The sequence below is a fragment of the Vombatus ursinus genome, unplaced genomic scaffold (assembly GCF_900497805.2).
Source record: "Vombatus ursinus unplaced genomic scaffold, bare-nosed wombat genome assembly UNPS02011572.1, whole genome shotgun sequence".
Lineage (NCBI taxonomy): Eukaryota > Metazoa > Chordata > Mammalia > Diprotodontia > Vombatidae > Vombatus > Vombatus ursinus.
The window spans coordinates 4,513,262-4,519,261 of record NW_020951350.1 but is presented as its reverse complement, the minus strand read 5'-3'; the positions used below and the strand labels follow the sequence as shown (position 1 = coordinate 4,519,261).

General features: G+C 45.8%; 1 protein-coding gene across 1 annotated transcript in view; it reads left to right on the top strand.

Moving 5' to 3' along the window:
• The window catches only part of NRG2 (neuregulin 2), a 245,309-nt gene that overhangs the window by 210,082 nt on the left and 29,227 nt on the right, over positions 1 to 6,000 (top strand).

Genomic DNA, 6,000 nt, shown 5'->3' with positions numbered 1-6,000 from the left:
ACACACACCATATACACATATATATCCAGCCATAACATTTTCTAAACTCTAATCTTATATCTCCAAATGCCTACAGAAAATTATTATTGTGCAACTATTAAGTGCTTAATATATCCCAGGCATGATGCTAAGTGCTAGAGATACAAAGAAAGGTGAAAAACAGCTCCTGACCCCAAGGATCTCACAGTCTAGTGGGAAAACCAACATGTAAACAACTGTGTGCAAAGAAGTTATCTTCAGGGTAACTTGGAATAATATCAGAAGAAAGGTGCTAGCATTAATTTGGGACTGGGAAAGTCCTCCCTTGTAGAAGGTGGGATCTTATTTGATACCTGAAGGAAACCAGGTGGCGATGAGGAAGGAAAGAGTGGCAGCCACAGGGGAGAGCCACAGGGAGATGGTGGGGTGTTCAGCCACAGCAGGAAGGCCATGGTCACGGGATTGCAGAGTACATGGACGGGAGTTAAATATAAGAGAACTGGAAAGGTAGGAAGGGGCCAGGTTATAAAGGGCTTTCCACACCAAGCAGAGGATTTTCTGTTTAATGCTGGAGGTATTAGGAAGCCAATGGAGTTTGACGTCTCCACCCGGAAATTCTGTCAGCACCTCCGACTCAACATTTATAAAACTGAACTAAATCTTCCCCACCAAACCTTCGAGTTTCCTTCTCTCTGTGGAATGCATCGCTATGTTCAATCCTCTGATTGTAACCTTGGAGACAGCTGACATTCCTCTCTCTGCCTCATCCTCATATCCAGTCAGTTGCCAAATCATGTCTTTTTGACCTCCACAATCTCTTTTATCTCTCCCCTTCTGTCCATTCTTACTCCCTCTTCCTTTAGTCTCCAATGCCATAATAGCCTTCTAACTTGTCTCTCTGCCACCAGTCCATCCCTTCTCCAGTTCATCCTTTGCCCAGCTTACAAAATAATATCTGTCCCAAAGTCACAGATCTAAACATCTCACTCCCCAGCTCAAAAACTTTAAGTGACTCCCTATTACCAGGAGAATGAAATGAAAGCTCCTTAGACAGGAATTTAAGGCTCTCCTTTACTTCTCCAACCTACTTTTCCATCCCTATTTTTTATTCTTCTTCTTCCAACACTTTATATTCCAGCTACCTTAGCCTGAAAAGGCCAAGGTCCCCCACTGTATCCTGGGGCATTTCCAGTCATCCTGATCTATATCTGGCACTGGACCCAGAGGGCTTTGGAGGAGAAAATGGGGCTGGTGACTTTGCCCAGCCCTCCCTCACTTAAATCCAATTCACTTGCATGTCGTGGCATCATCTCCCTGATGTCATGATCCTCTTCAAGAATGAAGAACAAACAGCAGTATATTCCAGCTAAGGATTCCTTGCTGATCCCCAAACTTGACTTTCTATCACTTGCCTCTGGTTCACAGGAGCTGTCTGCCATGTCCAAAGACTGTCCCTCCTCCGCTGAGTCTCTCAGAATCTCTGTCTTCCTTCAAGGCCAAGCTCATCTGCTCATGAAGTCTGCTTGAATCTCTTCCCTTCCATCTTCAGTTCTTAGCGTCGTCTCCTTTCTCAAATATTTCTAGAACTCTTTGTCCCCTTCAGTCCTGGCTATGTTCATGTTAGCTTTTGGAAGGCAAAGGCTGCTCATTTTATCCCCAGTGCCTCGCACATAGTAGAGCCATAATATTCACTTAATATAATTGCATTGTAGCAGGCATATATTTGGAGCTAGGGACAGAAGAAAAACATGCCTGAATCAGAGTATAAGGACTAGAGAGAATCTAGGGAGCTCATCTAGCCTGCCTATGGATGGAACAGATTTTTTTTTTTAAATCCAGAGTTCATTCTAAAGTGTCCTTAGTTACCTAGCAGAGCTGGAATTAAGAGTCATCTTGTTTTAATGTTTGCTGCAGCCAGGGTCTGTCGTGCCCAAAGTATGGCCCTGTATGTAGCAATCAGGGTTCCTTAGCCTAATGTCCAGCCACCAGCATCTGTTTTCCCAAAGGGTTTAACTCTTCACTCCTGCCTCCAACAGAAATTAGATCAGGTAGCATAGCTTTCTGGCACATAGTAGGTACTTAATAAGTGCTTATTTGACTATATGTTGAACTCAGGTCTTCCTGACTGACTCCACTTAGTCTGTTTTTTGTAAGTTTGACTTTCACCTCCTACGAGAAGCAGACATGGCCCTGGACACCTTTGTGTTGTATCAGATTCTCTTCTCTACTTGCCATCTTGTAGACTTTGTAGAACAGATCCCATAGGCCCAGCCGGGAGCCATAACTGACCACTGGTATGCAGGGAGCCCAATGCAGGTTCTGCTGTGGATGTGACTAACAAAAGAGGTGTGGCAGAGACACTTCCCCAGATCTATTACTAGGAAATTGGGTGTGGGTATGGGTGGGAGAAGAGGGAAGGAGGTGGTATTTGTTTGTGGTTTGCACTCATTTGCATATAGATTATGCCATTAAGATGTTTTAAGTGACATTTGACTTACAGCCCAAAACACTGGAGGAGGATTTTGAGAATTCTGGGCTCCACTGCCTTATTTTTGACCTTGATTGGGCAAATCACTTTGACTCTCTAGAACCGAGTTTCCCCTTCTGTAAGGTGAAGAAATTGGACTAGAAAACCTCGAGGGTCTCTTCCATTTCTAACATTCTATGAGCCTAGAAAAAAGCAGCATGAAAGAACATTGCATCTAGGGTCAAGCTTTTTTTGTGTTGTTCAGTCACATCCAACTCTTCATCACCCCATTTGGGGTTTTCCAGGCAAAGATACTGGAGTGGTTTGCCATTTCCTTCTCCAGCCCATTTTACAGATAAGGAAACTAAGGCAAACAGTGACTTGCTCAGAGTCACACAGCTAGTGTGTGTCTGAGGCCAGACTTGAACTCATGTGGATGAGTCTTCCTGATTCCAGGCCCTACACTCTATCCATTTCACCACCTAGCTGCCCTACCTGGAATCAAGTCCTGAATTCAAATGCTGGCTTTGCTGCTTCCTTCCTGTGTGAACGTAGGTACATCACCTAATCTCAGTTTCATCATCTGTAAAAATGAGGGGATTGAACGAGACACAATTTTAGTTTATGATGCCTGATTCTTAGGTGGACATTTCTCCATATTTCTTTTTCTCTGTCTTTTCATCACCACCCCCTGGCTCTCACTCACTTAGATCTCCTTGACCAGAGCCTAGCAACGCAGAGGGCTCCTCCAGATTGATGTGTCCAGGCAAGTTCCTGATGCATGAGTTTGGTCTGAGAAGCACTGCAGGGTGCCAGGGATGGGGTGGGGAAATTCCTAGATCTCAGGGGTGGCAACTAGAAACATATCCAGGTTTGGGGTCCTCTGTGGTGCACAAGGAGAGGTTCAAAAACTGGAGAGTTGACATGCTGAGTTTTATCCATGAGTTTGTCATACATATACAGACTAAAGGCTATGTATATAATCCCAGGCCCACTCAGTCCATCCATCTCCCCAAATGTCTAAACACTAAGGAACCAAGGACTGCATCCTGTGGGGAAATCTAACACCCCGCAGCTGATTGAAAGTGGCCAAGCCAAGGTAAAATGTAGCTGCATGGGCCATCAGACTATTGCTTAAAGCCCACAGAGCACCTGAGAGCTGGACAGAAAACAAGCTGATTGCCCTTTCTGATCTTATTCCTTGTCAATTCTTCTATCATGGACAATGATGAGAATGTGTATATGGGGGGAGGGGCAGACAGAGAGGGAAGGAGGAAAGCAAGAGAGAGATTGAGGTGGGGAGAAACTTCAGAGGGAAGGAGAGGGAGAGGGAGAAGGAAGGAAGGAGGGAGACAGAGAGAGGGAAGGAAGGAGAAAGAGAGAGGGAAGGAGGGGGAGAAAAGGGGGACAGGGAAAGAGAAAGGAAAGGAAGAAGGAAGAGAAAGAGGGAAGGAGGGAGAGAGAGAGAAAGAGAGGGAAGGAGGGAGAGAAAAGGGGGAGAGGGAGAGAGAAAAGGAAGGAAGAAGGGAAAGAGAAAGAGAGGAAAGGAGGGGGAGAGAGAGAATGAGACAGAGAGGGAGAGACAGAGAGAGAGATTGAGAGATTCTTAGCTGCATGTTGACTTTGTGGATGCCCCCTGACTTCAATCTCAGGCATCTAGGGACACCACTTTAGTTTGGAAGGCTATTTCTCTGCATCCTTCTGTTAAAGTAAGATGTATATCCTGGACGAAGATGCATTAAAAACCAAATCTTCCCCTCAGCCTGTTTTCATATCACAGCTGGCCCCTTTTCCCTCCCCTTTGAGTTCCTGTCTCTGCCGTGGGCCTCCCTGGAGCCTCATGATTTATGGCCAAGGCTGGTGTAGGCCTATATCAAATAATGCTGGAGGGCCAAGGAAGATTGGGCCAGGAGAGAGGGAGGAGGATATGCCAAGGATAAAAACCCCTTAGAAGAAGAGGCGCTGATAAGAAAGCAGTTTTTACTTTATGGGTAAACCATCTCTGTTTGAGGAGAGAGAGAGATGCTCCTAAGCATCTCCCTACACTTTTCTGAAGAAATTGGCTCTAGCAAGCAGATTGCTGCTCCCAGACTTTGGGCTCGTTGATTGAGGGAGTAGAGTTCCTGGACGTCCAGCTCCTTCTAGCACTCCCATCCCCGTCATCTACTAAGCTCCTGTTCCTCTGGCGACCCTGGCCCCTCTGATTAGAATGAGACTTGTTCTTAGATGTCTGCCTCTTGTATCCCAAGATGACCTCATTTTACTCCATCTGGCTCTACCTGTGGAGCTCACCTGAGCACTCCCTGGGAAGGAGGGCCTTGAAGAGCTGGCCCTTAAGGGAACAAACAGCTTCATTACAAAGGGTTGTTTCTAGTAGTTTCCCTTAAAGGCACCCTGGGGAAGCTTTCCACAGAATTAGGTGGAGGTCTGGGCGGGAGAATGAGAGAGAAAATGGTCACACTTGCCCCAAGGACTTCCAACCCGGACCTCCTGAGGTTGTTGCTGCTTCCCCAGATGGAGTACATACCTCTTTGGGGAAAGGACCAGGTTGGGGGGCGAGAATGGGAGGAGGATGAGATACAAGATTCTCGTGTAGTAATCTGAGAACCTCCTCCCTGTACCATAAAAAATGAAGCATACACAGGCCCTGTTTATGTATTTGGAGCCCCTCGGGAGCAGTGAAGAGCTAAGGTGTTTTCAGTTGGGAAAGTTGGTCAGATATCAGAGTTGCTAGTTCTGTCTAGGCTAGCAGGAGGCAGCATGGGGCACTGGAGAGCACACTGAGTTTGGAGTCAGAGGGTCTCGGGTTTATTCCTGGTTCTGCCACTGACTTCCTGTGTGACCTTGAACAAATCCTTTAACTTCTCCAGAAAGCAGTTTTCTGCTGTGTAAAATGAGTAGGTTGGACTAGATAAGGATGACAATAATAAAGTATCAACAATAATGGGATAGCTAGGTGGCCAAGTGGATAGAGTGCTGGGCCTGGCGTCATGAAGACTCATCTATGTGAATTCACATCTGGCCTCTGACCCCTACTAACTGTGTGACCCTGGGCAAATCACTTAATCTTGTTTGCCTCAGTTTCCTCATCTGTAAAATGAACTGGAGAAGGAACTGGCAAACCACTTCAGTATCTCTGCCAAGAAAACCCCAAATGGGATAACAAATAGTCAGACATGACTGAAATGACTGAATGACAAAAACAATGATTAAATATCATGGTAATAATAGCTAGAATTTATATAGCACTTTAGGTTTGCAAAGTGCTCTCCATGGGTTGTCTTTTGATCTTCATACCAACCTTGGAAGGTAGGTGCTATCATTATCCCCATTTTACAGATGAAGAAACTGAGGCACAGAGAGACATTAGTGACTAGCCCAGGATCACACAACTACTAAGTGTCTGAGGCAAGATTTGAACTCAGGTCTTCCTGACTCCAAGGCCAGTGCTCTATCTAGTATGCCACCCAGCTGCCTGGAGATAACCTCCAAGGCCCTTTTCAGCCTAAATCTGTGATCCCATGACAAAGGGAAGGTGTATCACCAAGTAAAGA